The sequence below is a fragment of the Bos taurus genome, chromosome 11, assembly GCF_002263795.3.
Source record: "Bos taurus isolate L1 Dominette 01449 registration number 42190680 breed Hereford chromosome 11, ARS-UCD2.0, whole genome shotgun sequence".
Lineage (NCBI taxonomy): Eukaryota > Metazoa > Chordata > Mammalia > Artiodactyla > Bovidae > Bos > Bos taurus.
The window spans coordinates 69,756,259-69,781,793 of record NC_037338.1 but is presented as its reverse complement, the minus strand read 5'-3'; the positions used below and the strand labels follow the sequence as shown (position 1 = coordinate 69,781,793).

General features: G+C 41.6%; 1 long non-coding RNA gene across 1 annotated transcript in view; it reads right to left on the bottom strand.

The window, feature by feature from the left end:
• LOC132346602 (uncharacterized) overlaps positions 1–13,049 on the bottom strand; it is a 144,043-nt gene extending 130,994 nt beyond the window's left edge. Inside the window, exon 1 of the long non-coding RNA XR_009496495.1 lies at positions 9,013–13,049. This is a non-coding gene — a long non-coding RNA (uncharacterized lncRNA). The remainder of the gene's footprint in view (positions 1–9,012) is intronic.
• Positions 13,050–25,535: the final 12,486 nt, after the last annotated feature.

Genomic DNA, 25,535 nt, shown 5'->3' with positions numbered 1-25,535 from the left:
ATCTATAGGTTCAATACAATCCAGACCAAAATCCTAGTAGGTTTTTTTCTGGCAAGCTGATCCTGAAATTTATATAGAAAGGCACAAGGAATCAAATTAACCAAAACAATTTTGAAAAGGAAGAACAAAATTGGAGAGTCCACACTACCTGTTTTCAAAACAATATGAAGCTATAGTGATCAAATAGTTTGGTATTAGAGAAAGAAAAGACATACAGATGAGTGGAACAGAACAGGTAACAGACCCACACATATAAGATTAACTGATTTTCAACAAAGTATCAATGCAATTCAATGGAGAAAAGACAATGTTTTCAGCAAATGGTGCTGGAGCAATTAGAGAACCATATTAAAAAGTAATACAAAAAAGTCCAACCCATATCTGACATTATACACAATTTCAGATAAATAAACATTAAGAATGTTTATCATCAACTATTTTCACTAGAAGAATCTCTAAGAATATTTCAAGAAGAAACCATTGCAAAAAGAAAAAGTGAGAAAAGAAATTGATAAATGTGTGTAAATCTACAAAAATATGCAATATCTGTGTAAAAAGCAGTAATATCTAGTTTGTGGAGTTTTAAAATGATTTTTAAAAAACACTACGTAAAACATCTAACACAGGAAAGGGCAATTGGGGTTGAGGTGAAATAATATATCTTTGCATATTTCAGGAAAATCTGTAACATACTTAATCATTTTCAATTTTAAGCTAAATATAATTAAAATATGAAGAGCAACAATTAAAAAAACTAAATGAGTAAAAACAAAAATAAAAATGTATAACTTCCAAAACAGTACAAAATTGAATCCAACAAAAAGTAAATAAATCCTAAGATTGCTAAGAAATGCACTGAAAATATGGGCAAACAGCAAGCCCAAAAATTATATATAAATATAGTATAAAAAAATAGTGACTATAAAAAAGAAAAACTGATTACACTCAAACTTAAAATAAAAAGACTGTCATTTTGGATAACAAACAAAATCCAACTGTGTACCACTTATAAGAGATATACCTAAAAGATGACACACAGTATTTGAAAATAAAAGACAGAAAGATATACCATGCACACATTAACTTATAGAACTGATAGATAGCTCTCTAGTAACACCAGACAAAATATAATTGGACAGAAAACATTGTGAAAGATAAAGAAGGCCACTATCTAGTGGTAAAAGTTTCAATTCTCAAGAAGATATAGCTATTCTACACTTTTATGCAACTAATAACCTATCTACAAAATATACCAAGCAAAAATTGACTGAATTATCACAATAAAAATCTTTTAATGTACCTTTCTCAGTTATTGAAAAGATCAAAAACTCAAATACTAATAAAGCTATAGAAGATTTTGAACAATAGATTAAGAAGCTTGACCTAATGGACTGTTGCAGAACCCTTCCCCCAACCATTAAAGAATATGCATTTTTCTCAATCTCTTGTTGAACTATTACAAAAAACTGACCATGAATCGACAGTAGGGAAACCACAAAGCATGTCTCTATTAAAGTTCAAGGAATATATATGAAATAGTTCATATTTTCTGATCACAATGCAATTAATTCAGAATAACCAAAAATGAACAAAAACACTTTTATTTGCACATTTAAAATGCACATTACCAAATAGAGTAGTTGATATCTCCAGTGGTGCTCAAACTTAGAAGTAAAAATAACTAGACACCTGACAGTTATAACAGCCTCAGAAGAAAATCAACAAACTGAAGAAACATATACCCATCTGAAATAGAGCAGAGCAGATGAACCAAGGTTTGTTTTTTTTAATAAGCATTAAAAGTATAACTAATAAACAAAATATTAATAATGCAAAACAGAAATTACTTTTAGAAAACAAAGTAGAACTATTAGATTTGGTGACTGTAATTGTTGAAATAAAAAAATCATAATAAAGGAATAAATAGAAGGATGGATTCAACTAAAAAAAATAATTGGTGAATTTGAAAATTAGATTGATAAACTGTCCCAAAATCAAGCACAAAAAAAAATTAAATATATAGAAGACTTTAAAATATATATATATCTATCATGGGAATTGTCTGGTGGTCCAGTGGTTAGGACTCTGCATCCACTGCAGGGGACCAAGGTTTTGATCCCTGGTCAGAGAACTAAGATCCTGCAAGCTTGGTGGTACAGCCCAAAATAATAAATAATCTACCAAATAGTGGTAGAAGCCAAACATCAAGAAAGTAGGGCCTCCAGAAGAAAAAAGAGAAAATATTTGAAGAAAAAAAGCAAAAATAAATTTCCTATAATGAAAGAAAATGAACATGTTTGAAAGGGTTCAAGGAGAAGCAAACATGATAGTGATGCATAAGAATACCAAAATAGGGAGAAATAGATAAATTAACATTTGCCATTAGAGATTTTAATACACGCCTCTCAGAAGCTCATAAATCAAGCCAGACAAAAATAAGCAAAGATATTGAAGATTAGGACAACACAATTAATAAACCTGGACTATCAATAAAATGACTCTATGCCCCAATTTGTCCCCAGACAGTACTGGGTTAATGCCTATTACCCTGGATAATTATTAACAGTATCTCTCTCCAATTTGTCATAGTTTGGACAACAAATTATAGATCATGGTGGCTATTTGATGTATTTAGAATTTTACACTCAACAATAGAAAATATAATACTTTTTAGCATACATGTAACATTTACAAAAACAGATTTTTGTATTAGGCCATAAAAGAAACCTCTATAAATTCATTCATTTAATCATTCTTTCATTCAAGAAATATTTGTTGAGCACCTAACATGTGTCTTAGCATTTTTCTAGCCCTGGGAATACAGCCACAGTGCTAGCTACATGGTACAAGCTCTCAGGCAACCATTCACATCTTGATCTAACAGAAATACAGCCAGGAATGCCATGTAGAACCACTCCAATGCTTGGTGATCTATCAGAATGGCTACTTAGGAGTTTTACAATGCACAGACCACATGCCATAAGTGACAGTCTTGGGTATAACAGTGAACAAAACAAAAATCCTGTCCTACTGGAGCTTATATTCTAATAGAGACAGAAAAAGAACAAATACAGAAAGTGTTTAGCATTAAAGAAGGTGTAAGTGATATAAACAAGAATAAAGTAGACAATGAAGATAGGGGTACCAGAAGTCAGGGGTGAGGAAAGAGTCATAATTTTAAATAGAGTGCTCAGGTCTACTAAGAAGGTGACATTATAGCAAAGATTTAAATGAGGGAAGAAAGTGAACCGCAGGGATATCTGGGAAAAAGCATATTAGGCAGAGGGAACAGCCACTGCAAAGGCTCAGTCATAGGAACTTTCCTGGCACATTTCAGGGAAAGCAAAGAAGCCAGTGTGGATGAGTTCAGAGAAAAAGGAAAGCTTAGGTGACGAAGGAAGGAAGGTAAAACTGGCCAAATGGTATTGAGTCTTCCTGGCCACTGTATGGACACTGGCCTCTACAGTCAAAGAGACTGGAAGACCTCTGCTGCTGCTGCTGCTAAGTCACTTCAGTCATGTCCGACTCTGTGCGACCCCACAGATGGCAGCCCACCAGGCTCCGCCGTCCCTGGGATTCTCCAGGCAAGAACACTGGAGTGGGTTGCCATTTCCTTCTCCAATGCATGAAAGTGAAAGTGAAGTCACTCAGTAAGTGTCTGACTCTTCGTGACCCCATGGACTACAGCCTACCAGGCTCCTCGGTCCATGGGATTTTCCAGGCAACAGTACTGGAGTGGGTTGCCATTGCCTTAGAATTCTAAATAAAGGAATGACATCATCTGACCCATGTTTTAAAGGATCACTTAGGCTTCTCTGCTGAGAATAGATTGTAAGAACACAAGGTTACCCAAAGAGAAACCTGCTCAGAGGCTGTTACAATAATCTAGATGACAGATGAAGGAGGCTTAGATTAGAGTGGTTGTAGTACAGATGGTAAGAATGGTCAAATACTGAATTTATTTTGAAAGTAGAGCCAAAATAATTTCCTGACAGTTAATATGCAATGTGAGAGACGATCAAAGGTGATTCCCCCCAAGGACTTTGCTCTGGAAACTGCAAGATTGAACTTGTCTTTAACTATGATGTAGAAAACCAAAAATAAAGCAGTTTTAGGACAGAATTGTTTGGGGCATGTTAAACTTAAAATGTCTGTTAGATCCAAGTAGGGATATTTCTGAAAGCACCTGGATATTCAGTTCAGTTCAGTTCAGTTTAGTTCAGTCGCTCAGTCGTGTCCGACTCTTTGCGACCCCATGAATCACAGCACGCCAGGCCTCCCTGTTCATCACCAACTCCCAAGTTCACTCAGACTCACATCCATTGAGCCAGTGATGCCATCCACCCATCTCATCCTCTGTCGTCCCCTTCTCCTCTTGCCCCCAATCCCTCTCAGCATCAGAGTCTTTTCCAATGAGTCAATTCTTTGCATGAGGTGGCCAAAGTACTGGAGTTTCAGCTTTAGCATCATTCCTTCCAAAGAAATCCCAGGGCTGATCTCCTTCAGAATGGACTGGTTGGATCTCCTTGCAGTCCAAGGGACTCTCAAGAGGCTTCTCCAACACCACAGTTCAAAAGCATCAGTTCTTGGGCACTCAGCCTTCTTCACAGTCCAACTCTCACATCCATACATGACCACAGGAAAAACCATAGCTGTGACTAGACGGACCTTTGTTGGCAAAGTAATGTCTCTACTTTTCAATATGCTATCTAGGTTGGTCATAACTTTCCTTCCAAGGAGTAAGCGTCTGTTAATTTCATGGCTGCAGTCACCATCTGCAGTGATTTTGGAGCCCCCCAAAATAAAGTCTGACACTGTTTCCACTGTTTCCCCATCTATTTCCCATGAAGTGATGGGACCGGATGCCATGATCTTCGTTTTCTGAATATTGAGCTTTAAGCCAACTTTTTCACTCTCCTCTTTCACTTTCATCCAGAGGCTTTTTAGTTCCTCTTCACTTTCTGCCATAAGGGTGGTGTCATCTGCATATCTGAGGTTATTGATATTTCTCCCGGCAATCTTGATTCCAGCTTGTGTTTCTTCCAGCCCAGCATTTCTCATGATGTACTCTGGATAGAAGTTAAATAAGCAGGGTGACAATATACAGCCTTGACGTACTCCTTTTCCTATTTTGAACCAGTCTGTTGTTCCATGTCCAGTTCTGTTGCTTCCTGACCTGCATATAGGTTTCTTAAGAGGCAGGTCAGGTGGTCTGGTATTCCCATCTCTTTCAGAATTTTCCACAGTTTATTGTGATCCACACAGTCAAACGTACTCCTTTTCCTATTTGAAACCAGTCTGTTGTTCCATGTCCAATTCTAACTGTTGCTTCCTGACCTGCATACAGATTTCTCAGGGGGCAGGTCAGGTGGTCTGGGATTCCCATCTCTTTCAGAATTTTCCACAGTTTATTGTGATCCACACAGTCAAAGGCTTTGGCATAGTCAATAAAGCAGAAATAGATGTTTTTCTGGAACTCTCTTGCTTTTTCCATGATCCAGCGGATGTTGGCAATTTGGTCTCTGGTTCCTCTGCCTTTTCTAAAACCAGCTTGAACATCAGGAAGTTCACGGTTCACATACTGCTGAAGCCTGGCTTGGAGAATTTTGAGCATTACTTTACTAGTGTGTGAGATGAGTACAATTGTGCGGTAGTTTGAGCATTCTTTGGCATTGCCTTTCTTTGGGATTGGAATGAAAACTGACCTTGTCCAGTCCTGTGGCCACTGCTGAGTTTTCCAAATTTGCTGGCATATTGAGTGCAGCACTTTCACGGCATCATCTTCCAGGATTTGAAATAGCTCAACTGGAATTCCATCCCCTCCACTAGCTTTGTTCGTAGTGATGCTTTCTAAGGCCCACTTGACTTCACATTCCAGGATGTCTGGCTTTAGGTGAGTGATCACACCATCGTGATTATCTTGGTCATGAAGATCTTTTTTGTATAGTTCTTCTGTGTATTCTTGCCACCTCTTCTTAATATCTTCTGCTTCTGTTAGGTCCATACAATTTCTGTCCTTTATTGAGCCCATCTTTGCATGAAATGTTCCCTTGGTATCTCTAATTTTCTTGAAGAGATCTCTAGTCTTTCCCATTCTGTTGTTTTCCTCTATTTCTTTGCATTGATCATTGAGGAAGGCTTTCTTATCTCTTCTTGCTATTCTTTGGAACTCTGCATTCAGATGTTTATATCTTTCCTTTTCTCCTTTGCTTTTCGCTTCTCTTCTTTTCACAGCTATTTGTAAGGCCTCCCCAGACAGCCATTTTGCTTTTTGCATTTCTTTTCCATGGGGATGGTCTTGATCCTTGTCTCCTGTACAATATCATGAACCTCAGTCTATAGTTCATCAGGCACTCTATCTATCAGATCTATTTCCTTAAATCTATTTCTCACTTCCTCTGTATAATAAGGGATTTGATTTAGGTCATACCTGAATGGTCTAGTGGTTTTCCCTACTTTCTTCAATTTCAGTCTGAATTTGGTAATAAGGAGTTCATGATCTGAGCCACAGTCAGCTCCTGGTCTTGTTTTTGTTGACTGTATAGAGCTTCTCCGTCTTTGGCTGCAAAGAATATAATCAATCTGATTTCAGTGTTGACCATCTGGTGATGTCCATGTGTAGAGTCTTCTCTTGTGTTGTTGGAAGAGGGTGTTTGCTGTGACCAGTGCATTTTATTGGCAAAACTCTATTAGTCTTTGCCCTGCTTCATTCCGTATTCCAAGGCCAAATTTGCCTGTTACTCCAGGTGTTTCTTGACTTCCTACTTTTGCATTCCAGTCCCCTATAATGAAAAGGACATCTTTTTTGGGTGTTAGTTCTAAAACGTCTTGGAGGTCTTCATAGAACCATTCAACTTCAGCTTCTTCAGTGCTACTGGTTGGGGCATAGACTTGGATTACTGTGATATTGAATGGTTTGCCTTGGAAACGAACAGAGATCATTCTGTTGTTTTTGAGATTGCATCCAAGTACTGCATTTTGGACTCTTTTGTTGACCATGATGGCTACTCCATTTCTTCTGAGGGATTCCTGCCCTCAGTAGTAGATATAATGGTCATCTGAGTTAAATTCACCCATTCCAGTCCATTTTAGTTCATTGATTCCTAGAATGTCGACATTCACTCTTGCCACCTCTTGTTTGACCACTTCCAACTTGCCTTGATTCATGGACCTGACATTCTAGGTTCCTACGCAATATTGCTCTTTACAGCACTGGACCTTGCTTCTATCACTAGTCACATCCACAACTGGGTATTATTTTTGCTTTGGCTCCATCCCTTCATTCTTTCTGGAGTTCTTTCTCTACTGATCTCCAGTAGCATATTGGGCACCTACCGACCTGGGGAGTTCCTCTTTCAGTATCCTATCATTTTGTCTTTTCATACTGTTCATGGGGTTCTCAAGGCAAGAATACTGAAGTGGTTTTCCATTCCCTTCTCCAGTGGACCACATTCTGTCAGACCTCTCCACCATGACCCGCCCATCTTGGGTGGCCCCATGGGCATGGCTTAGTTTCATTGAGTTAGGCCAGGGGCCACGGCCGGGAGGAGCAACCCCACCTCCAAGGAGTGGTGGCTGCACAGGCACAGGAGGGCCTAGAGGAGCTATTCCACATTCAAGGTCAGAAGGGGCAGCGGCGAGGACATACCCCTTGTCCAAGGTAAGGAGCAGTGGCTGCGCTTTGCTGGAGCAGCCGTGAAGAGATACCCCACGTCCAAGGTAAGAGAAACCCAAGTAAGATGGCAGGTGTTGCAAGAGGGCATCAGAGGACAGACACACTGAAACCATACTCACAGAAAACTATTCAATCTAATCACACTAGGACCACAGCACCTGGATATATAACTATGTAATTAAAGGGACAGCCCTAGGCTGTAGATTAAAACTTGTAAATCACCAGCAAATAGATTTTAATACATGGGACTGGAAAACCATGAAGATTGAGTATGGAAAGAGGACTGAGCTGTGGAGTGTACCAACACTGAGACTGATGAGAGAAGACACTGAAGAACAGGCAGTGAGGCTGAAGGCCAATTAGAGTGCGAGGTTCTGGAAACCATGTGGGGGAAAAAATCATTCCAAGGGGGATGCTGATAGTAGATTAAGTAAGATGAGGAAAACTAATCCTAAAATTCAGAAAATAGTTTATACTGTTCTCTTGGTAATTGGTTGAGGGGAGAATGGAAAGAGAAATGGAGAAAGTGAGTATAGAAAAATCCTTTCAAAGAGTTTTGCTGTTAAGGGAAGCAGAGAAATGGGGCAGTATCAGAAGTGAGAACTGCAATCAAAAGAAGGTTTTTAAAAAGCAGTAAGGAGGATGGGGTGGGAAAGAGCAGGCTGGTAATGCTAATGAGAAGTGGAAAACCCAGTAAAGAGGAAAATGATGATGCAGGAACTGGATTGGAAATGAAGGCGACTGCAGAAGCAATGCCTCCCAGTATTCGCGAGATGGCCAAATTTAGGAGCCTGAGGATTAAATTGAGAATTAACAGGAAGGCAGAGGGAGCAAAAGAGGACAGATAGGATGGAAGGGCGGAGACAGGGGTGGGTGGGGTTGCAGGTTCTCTCCTGCTGGCTTCCACTGTCTCAGAGAAATAGGCCAGGAGCTCTCAAGGGTCACAGGTTAGAGGGGAGCGCCAAGTAGCCATGGCTAGGGCCACTGCCAGGCCTTGTGGAGCGGGAGCTGAAGCTTTGTGAAGCTGCTTGTACGGCTGACACCACTTATTCAAGAGGAACACCGGTCCATACAAGCAAAAGAGAGAGTTCCAGAGCCCCCACAAACCAGGGTTGCCCCAGCAAACTGCAGAGGCCCACCGGGCCCAACGCCCCGCGCGGACCGCCTCCCCTCAGACATGCCTGGCCAGACACAAAGGAAGATACCCGGGTCCTCTGGCCAGATACGGAGAAGCTATGCGGCCCGCGCAACAACTTTGTGTTCTGGAATGTTCCTCCCAAGCAACCTGCACGCCTCAGAAGATGAGGGTTCTCTCTGAGGCAAGCAGGGAAACTCACCTCCACTCAGTCCCTGGGATGTTGCAACGTTGTTGGGGATCCATCCGTCACTGGGGTCCACATCTCCTTCCCCGGGGTTCTGACCTCAGCTGACCGCCACCCGCCGCCATAAGTCATGAGACATCCCTCTCCCCTTCAAAGACCCACGAGACTCCCAAGACTCGCGAGACCGCTGAGACCCGCGAGACCAGCGCCCACCCCTCCCCCACCCTGGGATGTAACCTCCGCCTAGTTTCCCTGAGGGGCCATCCTGGGCGGGCAGCAGGACATCCTGAAAACCCAGGCTTCTGTCTCCTCTGGAAACAGCAAGAGATCCTTCCTCTCTTAGGTACAATGAACCTCACTCCAGTGTCCGCGCTTGAGCCAGCCTGGGCCAGGCATCCCCAGAACCCTTCGATGGGAACAAGCGAGGGCAGTGTGGGCAGCGGAAGTTATTTCACTGAGCCTCGCGTGGAGAAATGATCAGAAATAGATGGGGAACTGGTCAAATGGGGAGCAAGGAGAGAAGCGGGGAGGAAACCTGCAACTTTAACCTGGATGCACGAGGACTTTAAACCTACATACAATATAGCAGGAAAATGAGAAACCTTGGGAAGTTTGTTTATGTGGACTCAGTAGGGCTGGTTGAGGAGGTCTTAGTGTGAGTGCACACCCTCCCCACCCCTCTCCACCCAACACAGCAGTCCTCTGCACACTCGTTGCTCAGTGGCAAAATGGGGACATCAGTAGTCACGTGGTGTTTGACGCGCAGGTCCCAAGATAACCATGATTTTCATAATGTCCTCTATTTACCCTTTCCTTTTGAAACAATTTCCAGTGTCTTTTATCAAAATCATGTGAAGATTCCTTTCTAGTGTACCTAGTTTAAGTTGCAGCAAATTCCAGAGGACCTCAGATCCAAGACTTAAGTGTGTTTTGATACTTAAACTGTAAGTCAAGTTTTGCAGCTCCTTCAGATCAGATCAGATCAGTTGCTCAGTCATGTCCGACTCTTTGCGACCCCATGAATCGCAGCACGCCAGCCTCCCTGTCCATCACCAACTCCCGGAGTTCACTGAGACTCACCTCCATCGAGTCAGTGATGCCATCCAGCCATCTCATCCTCTGTTGCCCCCTTCTTCTCTTGCCCCCAATCCCTCTCAGCATCAGAGTCTTTTCCAATGACTCAACTCTTGGCATGAGGTGGCCAAAGTACTGCAGTTTCAGCTTTAGCATCATTCCTTCCAAAGAAATCCAGGGCTGATCTCCTTCAGAATGGACTGGTTGGATCTCCTTGCAGTCCAAGGGACTCTCAAGAGTCTTCTCCAACACCACAGTTCCTTGTTCAGATGCAAAAGGAAAACAAAGTCAATATAAAGCAAGCTTTACCTTGGTCAGGTTTTTTAATATACATAGTTTTTAAAATTTAAAAGTTTACCAACTTCCCTGGTGGTCCAGTGGTTAAGACTTCACCTTTCAGTGCAGGGAATGCTGGTTCTATCCCTCCTCAGGGAGCTAAGATCAGACATGCCTCATAGCCAAAAAAAAAAAAGCATAAAAAAAAAAAGAAGCAATATTTTAACAAATTCAATAAAGACTTTAAAAAGTGTTTAGTTGAGGTATAATTGACGTGTAGTCACATACACCTGTGAAACTATCCCTACAATAGAAAGAGTGAGTATATCCAGCCTTTCTAAAAGTTTTGTTGTGTGCCTTTGTAACACCTCCATTCTGCCCTTTTTGGCTTCCCCCTACCAGTCAGGTGGCTGATTTACTTTCTGACACTACAGATTAGCTTGTATTTTCTAAAATTTTCTACAAATAGAGTCCTATATTATTTATTATTTTTGTCTTGTTTCTGCATAATGATTTTAGACTCTTTCATGTCCTTGCATGTATCAGCAGTTCATTCCTTTTATTGGTGTGTAGTATTTCTTATATGAATGCACCAGTGTTTATTTTTTTACTTATTGATGACTATTCTGATGGTTTCCATTTTGGGCTATTACAATAAAGCTGCTGTGAGTATTCTTTCATAATTACAATAGAAAATATGAGCAAAATATCGGCTGTGAAAGGGGGAGACAGCAAATGGACTATGAGACTATGATAGGACTGCTGAACAGGTGCAAAGGCTCCACTGAAGTTTGTAGTATGAACTTAGAGTAAGGCCAATCAGCATGATTTTGTGTATCTTTCCAGCCATCTTCAGCTGCATGAGTATAGGCATAAAGACAGAGTTACATTTAACCAAGGTTAGAGTTTTTCTCTGAGAAGACTTTAAGGCAGAAGGGGGGCAAGATATTTGAGACTGCATCCAACAGAGGAAGGATGCTGGTTGGCCTTCAAGTTTGGAGAAGGACTTGACTGTGTTTGTGTTCAAGTATATATACATGTGTGTATGTATACACACATATATAGATAATTTTATAATTATAATCTCAGTATGTATATGTATGTATATATATAATATACATGTATATATACACCAAATGTATATATTTCAATCTTTTTCTGTACCAAACTGTCAGCTTAATAAGCTCTTAGTTCATGCCAAGAGACATGAAAAAGAGAGAATGGGTGGTTTATTTGTAGGACTCTGGGACATTCCAGAAAGGCTATTCAAACATATTTGAAGGGAATTCAGCAAAGAAATAGGATGGACTCATCCATATCCACCTTTTTCTCTGCCACTCTCCACTGCTCATCCTCAAGCTATAAGAGGATGGATTTGCATGTTAATACACACTGCAGGAGGTCTGTGGTGGTTTGAACCACTTTGTGGGGGCCTGAACTAAGTATATTTCCACAACGAAAAGTCACAACATACACAAATGTTGGCAGAGTCTACATAGAACACTAGAATGAGCACTCGTCCCCTGAACACGCAAACCTAGGCTCAGCTTCCTGTGTACTGTACCCTAACAGGCAAGTCTCCTAACCTTGCTGAGCCAGTTTCCACATCTGGAAAATGGGATCATTCTTGATCTGCCCATCTAACAGAATTAAAACAACAATCCTTTGGAAGAGCAGAGGGTATGTCTATCTCATTACTTACTTGAACCCTTGTATCTTGGACAGTGCTGGGCTCATAGTGAACTCAATAAACATTGACAGTTAAATGATAGAGCAAATGATGAATGTGAAAGAACATTTTTAAACTAGCAAGTATGACACACATGTTAGAGAATCTGCATTGATTTTCTGACTTATACATTCTTCTTTCTCCACACTGGTATTGTTCCAGACAGTCCCCCTATAACAGCCCCACGCTTCAACCTAAAAGTTTTCCCCAGGCCTCCCCGGCCAATGTGATATCCCAAAATATCCAATCAGCCAACCAATAATCGAGAACAACAATCCCCAGCACAGCTGAGCTCTCCTAGGTCACCTAAGTCACAGTGCTCCCAACATCTTGAACATACCAGTCTCCCAGGGCCACCCCTTGCCCAGAACCCTCCCTTCCGCAGACCTCCAGGGATATCTAATAGACTTGGTCCACAGAGAGCCCTCCCTAGGCAAACAAATTTCACTCAAGACCTCACCTTCTCCATCTCAGCCTAGCTTCTCGGCACCCTTTTATCCCCATTTCAGCCCAGGACTCCAGTCTCTTTAAACAACCCTCCTGGCAGCTGGTAGAGGAAGAAGTGGAACTTAGTGGCAGCAACCAAATTATTGGTCCCTTTACCTTTACTTTTTAGCAACTCTGGACTTCCCTGGTGGCTCAGACGGTAAAGTGTCTGCCCGCAATGTGGGAGACCTGGGTTCAATCCCTGGGTCGGGAAGATCCCATGGAGAAGGAAATGGCAACCCACTCCAGTTCTCTTGCCTGGAAAATTCCATGAACTGAGGAGCCTGATAAGCTATAGTCCATGGGGTCGCAAAGAGTCGGACATGACTAAGCCACTTCACTTACCTTACCTTACCTTTACTTTTTGCTGCTAAGTCGCTTCAGTTGTGTCCGACTCTGTGCGACCCCAGAGATGGCAGCCCACCAGGCTCCCCTGTCCCTGGGATTCTCCAGGCAAGAACACTGGAGTGGGTTGCCATTTCCTCCTCCAATGCATGAAAGTGAAAAGTGAAAGTGAAGTTGCTCAGTTGTGTCCGACTCCTAGCAACCCCATGTACTGCAGCCTACCAGGCTCCTCCGTCCATGGGATTTTCCAGACAAGAGTACTGGAGTGGGGTGCCATTGCCTTCTCCTACCTTTACTTTTTAGCAACTCTAAAAGCAATGTCATGGGTAACCTTAGAGTAATCCAGAACAAATTCAACAGAATACTATCCTTGCCAACACTTCTCAGGTGAATGTGACAAAGGGGAAAAAAAGGTTTCAAAAGCTGATGCTACCACTTAGACCATTTATTAGCCAAGTGATATGATGCTTAATGTCTCCAAGCTTCCATTTACCACCTAAAAAGTAAAGATTATAGTATCTTTTGCACAGGATTGTTGGATGGATAACAGAAATCATTTAAGTACCTAACACAGCACCTGGCACTTTATACCTTAGTCAGTGTTAGTTTCTGTCCTCCCCTGACTCAAGACATCCAACTGCAGCCACAACCCAGACCCAGATGGAAACCTTTCCCATGATGTTTTACTTGTGGACCCTTCTTCCTCCATCACTGCAGGAAGGAAATTAACATTTCCCGGCACTCTCCTCTTACCTGGCCCGGGGATGACTCTCTCTTTCACAGAGGCTCAGAAATGTCAGGTGACTTTCTCAAGGTCACATAGCTCCCTCAAGGCTTAGCTGAGATTCAACCCTGCTTCTCTGGAACTCGAGTCTACTTTTATGCTTTCCACAGCTTTTCCCTTCAAAAGGATGCATATGAATCAGAATCACAAACTGGTTTAAATGATTATACAACATCAAGGAAAGAAACATCATCCAAGAAGGGTAGTTTACTCAAGGGACAGCTTTTTCATATTTTCGAATATCCAGCTGTCCTTCAGTCTCCTTCTCTCATTTGAATTTTCCACTCACTCCACAAGGTGGCAGTATTCAGCAAAGTTATGTGTGAAGCAATGTATTTACCAGGGATCCTTGAGGGTATCAACCCCTCATCTTTATCAAGCCCCTGCAAGGGAAAGCCCCTCACTAATAAATACCCTGGAATATGCTGGGAAGAACAAAGATGAATACCGCAACAGAAAAGTGTCCTTCAACTCCCCTACCCCGTGAAGACAAAAAGTGTACTTTCAGGGGCTGACCTGCTGCTTGGTTCCTACATTACAAGTCAAGGCAGAGAAACAAGAAAAAAAGAAATGAAGGAAGGGAGAGAGGGATAGAGGGAGGAAAGAAGGAGGGAAGGAAATGAGATAAGAAAGAAAAGAAAGAAGGATAAAGACAAAAGAGGCTGGCAAACAATAAAGGAACATGGCCATGCTTAATAGTCAAGGAAAGCAAGAAGGGAAGAGAATGTTTTGATAGTGAGGACCTTACATTTCCAGCAACCCAGGTCAGTACATGTAGGAAATTCGAGAGAGACTATCACTTAGGCAGAGTCATACAGCTGTCAGGGCAGAATCACCATTTGTGCAAAGCTAACTTTCAGCCATGAGGCACCAGTAGGGCACTGAATCCAAGTAAACTCCATAGGGCTCCAGGGTCAAAGACCCATGGATTGCTAGAGTTAAAACTGACCTAGGGCTAATACTTCCAGAAAGAGGAGCAGGCATATTTTTCCCTATGTTTTCTGCTAAGTACAAATAAAAACCTTAGTCTCAGAAAAGACAAGCAGACTAGAGACCTCATGACACAAGGAGCTATACAATGGTGAGTTCTCTAAGTTTTCTTTTTTACAAAATCCAGTTTGTGATATTTTCTTTTTTTGTTGTGTTTTTTTTTTCTTTTCTCTTTTTTCCTACTTTCTACAATAGACATTTATTTCTCACAGTCCTGAAGGCTGGAAGTCCAAGATCAGGGTGCCAGCACGGTCTGGTTCTGGTGAGAACTCTCTTCTTGGCCTGCAGACAGCCACTTCCTTGCTAGGTCTTCACATGAAAGAGAGAGAAATAGATCTTTTTTTTAAACATTTTATTATTTATTTATTTGGCTGTGCTGGCAACACACAGGATCTTTGATCTTCGTTTCAACATGCTGGATCATTTTGGTTGCAGCATGCAGGATCTTTAGCTGTAGCATGTGGAATCTTCAGCTGTGGCATGTGGGATCTTTAGTTGCAGCATGCAAACTCTTAGTTGTGGCATGTGGGATCTAGTTCCTTGACCAGGGAGAAAACCTGGACCCCCTACATTGGGAGTGTGAAGCCTTAGCTGCTGGTCCACCAGGAAAGTCCCCTTCCTCTTTGATAAGACTATAGTCCTATTGGTTTAGGGTCCCAGCCTTATGACCTTACTTAATCTTAATTGCCTCCTAATGACTATCTCCACATACAGTCATATTATGGATTAGGGCTTTGACATTTGACTGGTGGGGGGCACAATTCAGCTCCTAGTAGTGGGGGAATTGATGGGTTGGGTTATCTCAGCCTAATATCATTAAGTATTCAAAGGAGACAACTATTTCTCTGTGTCTAGAGTCCTTGCCCCCCAAGCCACCTTCTAGTATTCTTGCTTTCAGTGGTCTTTAAGGAAATGCACTGGTCTGGCCAGCACAAAAACTTAGTATACTTGGTGCACATTAAATATTATGACATAATCAGTGTAGGTCAGAATGCTCAATACTGAAAACTTTTGGCTGCACCTACAAAATGGAGACCCAGATTCTGGACTTTGGTGAATTCATCACAGTACATACAACTGCAAGAGGTTTCCTAATAGTCAGCCAGACTCACTCAGGAAATATTCTTCTGCACCAACAGCTGCTATCTTGCCTAGCTCATGTAGAAGGAGGAAACAACAAAGAGAAAGGGCTATGGAGCAGGCCCTTGCAGTCCATGGGAATAAGATTCCCTGGAGTTTTGCAATGCCCAACCTATGCAGGGGCCCTGTTTGTGGTCACTAAAGCAAAGTTCAAATGCCAGTGCTTCTACTTACCTACTATAGGATTCTAGGTAAGTCATTAACTTATCTACCTTGGAAAGAGTATGTTGAGAAAAAAAATATACACCTCAGAAAAGTGAATTGAGTGGAAAATGGTGTGTGAACCTTTAGCCCAGTACCTTGCATTGGTAGGCAATCAAAAATTATGACTCTTTTTATTTTTAGTGAAGAAAAAAAAGAAGGAATAATAAAAGCCATTGGGGAGGCATTGTGCATTTTGTTTCAACATATGATTTCCACTGCTGCCAACCTAATATTGCAATGAAATGGTTATTCAGAACCATTCCATAAAATCTGCAGGGGCTGTGGGGCATAAGAGAATAGTAGATGGAATTGCCCATGAAATGGCATGCAGTCCACATTTCTGCCCAGAGGGGATCCATTTTCAATTTTGATCATCACTCCCCCATCAGTAAGATACTCTTCCTGCAAAAAGCAGCTAAAAATTCCCCCTAATTGGCATGAGGGAACTTCCAGGAATCATATATATGTTCATTATCTTGATTCTATATGTATCTATGTCAAAACATCAAATTATATGCTTTAAATAGGCACAGTCTGTTGTATATCAATTAACATTGATCCAGGTAAAGAATACCACATATGGGGTGGTGAAGGGGAGGGGGTGGAAGGAGATTAAATGTAGGATAAAATGTGCATGGATTACAAGGAGTTGTCAGAATTTTGAAGGACATGGTAAAAGGAATAAATCTCCTAGGAAAGTGACTGATCAGGACTGCTGTTAAAATAAACCTGGAACTATTTTTATATGGGATTAAAGACCTAAAAAGAAAGTGCCATCCCCCCAGAGAATGGGACAGAAATGACATGAAACACAGCAAATCCTTAAGAGGAGTCCTTTCACAGTCACTTCTAACCCATCCTGTGTACTGCTGTCAGAATCATTTTTCTCAGAGATCACTTTCACCATGAGCTCTCCCATCTCCTGTGGTCCTGCATGTCTCATGTGGACGAGTACAATACCTGCCTTGCCTGTCCCCAACTTTTCTCCTCTACTGTCCAGTCTAACAGGCCCACTGGCTTTCCCCAGCACGTCCTCAGCAATCCCGAGGTTACACGGTTCCTTTCCACTCCATGGCTGTCCTTCCCCTTTCTCCTTTAGAATCCAAGCTGCCCATCCTTTTAGACCCAACTTAATTTCACATCCTCTGCAAATCCATTCTTGGCTTTACCACTAGATGATAAATTATCTTTCCTTTCATTAAAAACCTATCTATAGAGACTATATTTCTGAACCCAAAATGGGGACATGTGGATGTGGAATTTTCTACTGTTGACAGATGTGAAAGACAGTCTGGGAAGTGTTGCTTGAATGCTCAAAAATTGGACTCTGGAGAATGTTTTCATAGTTAACGGGGCCAGCAAACAGAATGTTTGAAATGGTGATAGGATAGGGCATTCAGGATGCATGGCTGTATCTGTCCTTCAGCTTTTGGCATGATCTACATACAGTGCATTATTAAATGCTTTTATCCATATTATTTTTCCCAAAGTAAGCTTTAATTTCATTGGGAAGCGGCACTATATTAATACCTAGATTTACTCCCAACACCTAGGTAGAGCTATAGAGCAAAAAACTGGTTATGAATAAATAATTCCAAACTCTTAATCTCTGTGGGAAAATAATTCCCATATGGTATCACCATCATCCACACATCCTTATCTATTTTTCTGTGAACAACACCTCACACCTGGGATACAGCTCGTATGAGTGATACAGAGAAGTAGAGTCAAGAATTTTCGGGGGGCCCCAAGAGTAGACACAGGAATCCTGTGTCATTTGTGGGAATTCCCTGGTGGTCCAGTAGTTAGGACTCCATGCTTCTGTTGCAGCAGGCATGGACTCAATCCCTGGTCAGGGAACTAAGACCCCACAAACCACTCAGCATGGGCAAAAACAATAAGAAATAATAAATAAATAAAATCCTGTCATTTGTACCAACCTATAACCCATACCTACAGTTCAGTTCAGTTCAGTTGCTCAGTCCTGTTTGCAACCCCATGGTTGCCAGGCCTCCCTGTCCATCACCAACTCCCAGAGTTTACCCAAACTCGTGTTCATTGAGTCGGTAATACCATCTAACCATCTCAACCTCTGTCAGCCCCTTCTCCTCCCACCTTCAATCTTTCCCAGCATCAGGGTCTTTTCCAATGGGTCTGTTCTTCCCATCAGGTGGCCAAAGTATTGGAGTTTCAGCTTCAGCATCAGTCCTTCCAATGAACACCCAGGACTGATCTCCTTTAGTATGGACTGGTTGGAGCTCCTTGCAGTCCAAGTGACTTTCAAAAGTCTTCTCCAACACCACAGTTCAAAAGCATCAATTCTTCGGCACTCAGCTTTCTTTATAGACACTCACATCCATACATGATCACTGGAAAAACCATAGCCTTGACTAGATGGACCTTCGTTGGCAAAGTAATGTCTCTGCTTTTTACTATGCTGTCTAGGTTGGTCGTAACTTTCCTTCCAAGAAGTAAGCGTCTTTTAATTTCTTGGCTGCAGTCACAATCTGCAGTGATTTTGGAGCCCAAAAAAATAAAGTCTGCCACTGTTTCCACTGTTTCCCCATCTATTTCCCATGAAGTGATGGGACCAGATGCCATGATCTTAGTTTTCTGAATGTTGCGCTTTCAGCCAACATTTCACTCTGCTATTTCACTTTCATCAAGAGGTTCTTTAGTTCTTCTTCACTTTCTGCCATAAGGGTGGTGTCATCTGCATATCTGAGGTTATTGATATTTCTCCCGGCAATCTTGATTCTAGCTTGTTCTTGATCCAGCCCACCGTTTCTCATGATGTACTCTGGATAGAAGTTAAATAAGCAGGGTGACAATATACAGCCTTGACGTACTCCTTTTCCTATTTGGAACCAGTCTGTTGTTCCATGTCCAGTTCTAACTGTTGCTTCCTGACCTGCATACAGATTTCTCAAGAGGCAGGTCAGGTGGTCTGGTATTCCTATTTCTCTTTAAGAATTTTCCAGTTTGTTGTGATCCACACAGTCAAAGCCTTTGGCATAGTCAATAAAGCAAAAGTAGATGTTTTTCTGGAACTCTCTTGCTTTTTCAATGATCCAGTGGATGTTGGCAATTGATCTCTGGTTAGGGATCAATTGCCAACATTGTCTAAATCCAGCTTGAACACCTGGAAGTTCATGATTCATGTATTGATAAAGCCTGGCTTGGAGAATTTTGAGTATTACTTTACTAGCATGTGAGATGAGTGCAATTGTGCAGAACATTCTTTGGCATTGCCTTTCTTTGGGATTGGAATTAACACTGACCTTTTCCAGTCCTGTGGCCACTGCTGAGTTTTCCAGATTTGCTGGCATATTGAGTGCAGCACTTTCACAGCATCATCTTTTAGGACTTGAAATAGCTCAACTGGAATTCCATCCCCTCCACTAGCTTTGTTCGTAGTGATGCTTCCTAAGGCCCACTTGACTTCACATTCCAGAATGTCTGGCTTTAGGTGAGTGATCATACCACCATGGTTATCTGGGTCATGAAGATCTTTTTTGTATAGTTCTTCTGTGTATTCTTGCCACTGCTTCTGTTAGGTCCATACCATTTCTGTCCTTTATCAAGCCCATCTTTGCATGAAATATTCCCTTGGTGTTTCTAATTTTCTTGAAGATATCTCTAGTCTTTCCCATGCTATTGTTTTCCTCTATTTCTTTGCACTGATCATTTAGGAAGGCTTTCTTATCTCTCCTTGCTATTCTTTGGAACTCTGCATTCAAATGGGTACATCCTTACTTTTCTCCTTTGTTTTTTGCTTCTCTTCTTTTCACAGCTATTTGTAAGGCCTCCTCAGAGAGCCATTTTGCTTTTTTACATTTCTTTTTCTTGTGGATAGTCTTGATCCCTGTCTCCTGTACAATGTCACAAACCTCCATCCATAGTTCATCAGGCACTAGTCCATACTTTAGGGAAGTAAAAAGTAATAATAAAATAAGTCATTGCTAAAATGTAGAGTGAGCTTCTAAAACTTTAATATGTGTAAGAATCCCCTGAAGAGCTCATTAAAATATGATTCCCAGACCCCATCTCCACAGATTCAGTATTGAGATGGTGCCTGAAAATTTGCTTTCCTCATGGTCTCTCAACTGAGGCTAGTGCTGCTGATCTTTGCACCACGCCTTGAGGAGAAATGATGTAGAATGCATGCTGAAGGAAACAAACATTATTACTAAGACCTTTTTGCAAAAGTGGTAGAAATCCAAGTCAGGCCACCTTAAGTAAGAAAATGGATTTGTTGGAAGGAAACTGGAATAGGTAATGCACAGTGTGAGTGGAAAAGTTGCAGAACTGAGTGAAATTCTGATGACCTCGGGGATCCATGTTTCAATTATTTATTGCTATATTACAAGCCATCCTAAACTTTGTGGCTTAATACAACAATAATTTATTTTGCTTATGAATCCAAAATAATTATTGTTGTTGTTTTAGTCACTAAGTGCGCCCAACTCTTTGTGACCCCATGGATTGCAGCCTGCCAGGCTCCTCTGTTTTCTAGGCAAGAATACTGAAGTGGGTTGCAATTTCCTTCTGGGGCTTTTCCCGACCCAGGGATCAAACCCGTGTTTCCTGCATTGGCAAGCAGATTCTTTACCACTGAGCCACCAGGGAAGCCTGTAATAATTATTACTATTACCTACTATTTGGTTTGGGTTCTCATCTTTAGTCTTTGTGGTATCAGCTGGGATTCAAAGACTAGGGGTGACTTGACAGCTGAGATCTGGAACCATCTAAGGGATCCCTCACCCACTTATCTGGTGATTGATGTTAGCTGCTGATTGAGACCTCATTGAGGCTATCAGCCAGAACACCTATTCATGGCCTCTCCATGTGGCTGCAGGCTTCCTCATAGCATGATGACTGAGTTCCCAGAGTAAGTGTTCCAAAAGAATCAGAGGGAAAGCATGGTATCTTTTATTACATATCCTCAGATATCCAAAAAAAATTTCATTTCTACCATAATCCTGAGCTTACCCAGATTTAAGAAGCAACATAAACCCCATTTCTCAATAGAAGGAATGAAAAATCACACAGTTAAAAGAGCTAAAGTCTAGGAGACATTGTTGTGAGCATTTTGAAAAATACAATCTACCACAGTTCCTCCCCTGAGATATCAGATTTTCTCAATTGTTGTATGAAATATCCCAGGGAAGAGTTTTGACTGACCTGGCTTTGGTCAGTGCTCACTCCATTGACCAATTATTGTGGCCAGGAGGATGAAGTGCAATGAAGAGCCTAGCCTGCTCAATGCTCATTCTGCATCTGGTTAGGGAAATAGCCAAATGACAAGTGTTCACTATAAAACAGAACTTCCCATGTTTTGGTCATTCTGGACACCAGAGTCTTAGCTATACTAATCAAGAAGGGTTCACTGAACTGACTGAATAATCATAACAAGAAAGACCAGTGAAGGAGAAACTATGACTAGGTGTTGAGTCAGTGAGGAGAGTTCTGACAGACCTGTGAGTCAGGTATGTCAGACCCAGTCCTGGAAGAGGCTACAGGACCAGAGTCAGTCAAGATGGACAGGGCGGACACACACTTAGGGATGGCAGCAAGATGCAGAGTCCAGAGAAGCCAGGAAGGGAAAGTTGGTGGGTTCTGTGGTGGGAAAAGCGAGGCCCATGACAAGTGGGCACAGCCCAGCATACTTCTGCTTATATTACCTCATTAATTCTCATAGCAACCCTGTGATACAGATATGATTTCTATTTTCAAATTAGGAGATGGATGTTCTGAGAGACTGAGAAATTCTCCCAAGTTCATCCAAGAGGTAAGCAGTAGGTTGTTTGAATAGAGACAAGTTGAAGTTCCAGGAACAAATGGAAGTCACACCAGTAAGCAGGAGACCTGGGTGAGCATACTCTGGAACTATGGCAGCCCTTGACTCCTCTCATTCCAGCACTGCCCACAGTGTCTGGTCCCCAGACCCACATGCTAACCCATGGGCCCCACCCCAGACCTCTCTTGGAGTAAAGTCTTTGAGCTTTTCAACAACCTTCCAGCTGGTCTTGAGTACACTCAAGTCTGAGCAGCTCTACTCTCAGTTCAGTTCAGTCCCTCAGTCATGTCCGACTCTTTGCAATGCCATGGATTTCAGCAGGCCAGTCTTCCCTTCCATCACCAACTCCTGGAGTTTACCCAAACTCATGTCCATTGAGTCGGTGATACCATCTAACCATCTCAACCTCTGTCAGTCCCTTCTTCTCCCACCGTCAATCTTTCCCAGCATCAGGGTCTTTTCCAATGAGTCATTTCTTCCCATCAGGTGGCCAAAGTATTGGAGTTTCAGCTTCAGCATCAGTCCTTCCAATGAGTATTCAGGATTGATTTCCTTTAGAATTGATAGGTTGGATCTCCTTGCAGTCCAAGGGACTCTCAAGAGACTTCTCCAACACCACATTTCAAAAGCATCAATTCTTCAGAGCTCAACTTTCTTTATAGTCCAACTCTCATATCCACACATGACTACTGGAAAAGCCATAGCTTGGACTAGACAGACCTTTGTTGGCAAAGAAATGTCTCTGCTTTTTACTATGCTGTCTAGGTTGGTCATAGCTTTTCTTCCAAGGAGCAAGCGTCTTTTAATTTCATGGCTGCAATCACCATCGGCAGTGATTTTGGAGCCCCCCAAAATAAAGTATCTCACTATTTCCATTGTTTCCCCATCTACTGGCCGTGAAGTAATGGGACCAGATGTCATGATCTTAGTTTTTTGAATGTTGAGCTTGAAGCCAACTTTTTCACTCTCCTCTTTCACTTTCATCAAGAGGCTCTTTAGTTCTTCTTCACTTTCTGCCATAAGAGTTGTGTCATCTGCATATCTGAGGTTACCCATATTTCTCAAGGCAATCTTGATTCCAGCTTGGGCTTCTTCCAGTCCAGCGTTTCTCATGATGTATTCTGGATAGAAGTTAAATAAGCAGGGTGACAATATACAGCCTTGACGTACTCCTTTTCCTATTTGGAGCCAGTCTGTTGTTCCATGTCCAGTTCTAACTGTTGCTTCCTGACCTGCATATAGATTTCTCAGGAGGCAGGTCAGGTGGTCTGGTATTCCCATCTCTTTCAGAATTTTCCACAGTTTATTGTGATCCACACAGTCAAAGGCTTTGGCATAGTCAATGAAGTCAAAAAAGTAGATGTTTTTCTGGAACTCTCTTGCTTTTTCAATGATCCAGCAGATGTTGGTAATTGATCTCTGGTTCCTCTGCCTTATCTAAATCCAGCTTGAACATCTGGAAGTTCATGATTCACATATTGATGAAGCCTGGCTTGGAGAATTTTGAGTATTACTTTACTAGCATGTGAGATGAGTGCAATTGTGTGGTAGTTTGAACATTCTTTGGCATTGCCTTTCTTTGGGATTGGAATGAAAATTGACCTTTTCCAGTCCTGTGGCCACTGCTGAGTTTTCCAGATTTGCTGGCATATTGAGTCATATGAGCATCATATGATGATGAGCATCATCTTTTATGACTTGAAATAGCTCAACTGGAATTCCATCCCCTCCACTAGCTTTGTTCGCAGTGATGCTTCCAAAGGCCCACTTGACTTCACATTCCAGGATGTCTGGCTTTAGGTGAGTGATCACACCATCGTGATTATCTGGGTCATGAAGATCTTTTTTGTATAGTTCTTCTGTTTATTCTTGCCACCTCTTCTTAATATCTTCTGCTTCTGTTAGGTCCATACCATTTCTGTCCTTTATTGAGCCCATCTTTGCATGAAATGTTCCCTTTGTATCTCCAGTTTTCTTGAATAGATCTCTAGTCTTTCCCATGCTGCTGTTTTCCTCTATTTCTTTGCACTGATCATTGAGGAAGGCTTTCTTATTCTCCTTGCTATTCTTTGGAACTCTGCATTCAAATGGGTATATCTTTCCTTTTCTCCTTGCCTTTAGCTTTTCTTCTTTTCTCAGCTATTCACAAGGCCTCCTCAGACAACCATTTTACATTTTTTAATTTCTTTTTCTTAGGGATGGTCTTGATCCCTGCCTTGTATACAATGTCATGAACCTCTGTCCATAGTTCTTCAGGCATTCTGTCTATCAGATCTAATCCTTTGAATCTACATGTCACTTCCACTGTATAATTGTAAAGGATTTTATTTAGGTCATACCTGTATGGTCTAGTGCTTTTTCCTACTTTCTTCAATTTGTCTGAATTTGTCAATAAGGAGTTAATGATCTGAGCCACAGTCAGCTCCCGGTCTTGTTTTTGCTGACTGTATAGAGCTTCTTCATCTTTGGCTGCAAAGAATATAATCAATCTGATTTTGGTATTGACCATCTGTGATGTCCAGGTGTAGAGTCTTCTCTTGTGTTGTTGGAAGAGTGTGTTTGCTGTGACTGAGAGAGTCAATTCCTAAGCAGGTTGATAAGACGTCTGGGAGTCCCCAAGGAGAGAGGGGTCTGGGGTTCTCGAGGAGGAGATAGGGGTCTGGAATTCTCAAGGAGAAGGAAAGAACAAACTTTTTTCCCCCTACATTCTTTAAGATTATATAACAATAATGTATCCTGCTTGAGGACAATTTCTGGAAAAAAACCTTCTGGCTAATCCTGTAATCTTAAAATGTAAATTATCGGAGTGGGTCTAGTAAGGTCTTTACAACCTCCAGACATTCTTTTGATTCACTGCAATAGCTAATTAAAAAGTATATAATTCCATTGCTAACACTAATGAGGGGGCACTCTTTCTGCCCCTTTCTGACGTCTATGACAGAAGCTTTCTCTATCTCTTTTATACTTTAATAAAAACTATATTACACAAAAGCTCTGAGCAATCAAGCCTTGTTTCTGGCCCCGGATTGAATTCTTCTCCTTCAGAGGCCAAGAACCCTGGCATCTTTCATGGTTCAGCAACAACCTTTCATGACCACTGTGTTCTCTTAGAAAAACTCTGTTAGCCTTTGACCTGCTTCATTTTGTACTACAAGGCAAAATTTGCATGTTATTGCAGGTATCTCTTGACTTCCTACTTTTGCATTCCAGTTCCCTATAATGAAGAGGACATCTCTTTGGGGTGTTGGTTTTAGAAGGTCTTGTAGGTCTTCATAGAACCGTTCAACTTCAGCTTCTTCAGCATTACTGGTCAGGGCATAGACTTGGATTACTGTGATATTGAATGGTTTGCCTTGGAATAAACCAAGGTCATTCTGTCAGTTTTTAGATTGCATCCAAGTACTGCATTTCAGACTCTTTTGTTAACTATGATGGCTACTCCATTTCTTCTAAGCGATTCTTGCCCACAGTAGTAGATATAATGGTCATCTGAGTTAAATTCACCCATTCCAGTTCATTTTAGTTCTCTGATTCCTAAAATGTCGATGTTCACTCTTACCATCTCCTGTTTGACCACTTCCAATTTGTCTTGATTCATGGACCTAACATTCCAGGTTCCTAAGCAATATTGCTCTTTACAGTATCAGACTTTTACTTCCATCAGCAGTCACATCCACAACTGGGTGTTGGTTTTGCTTTGGCTCCATCTT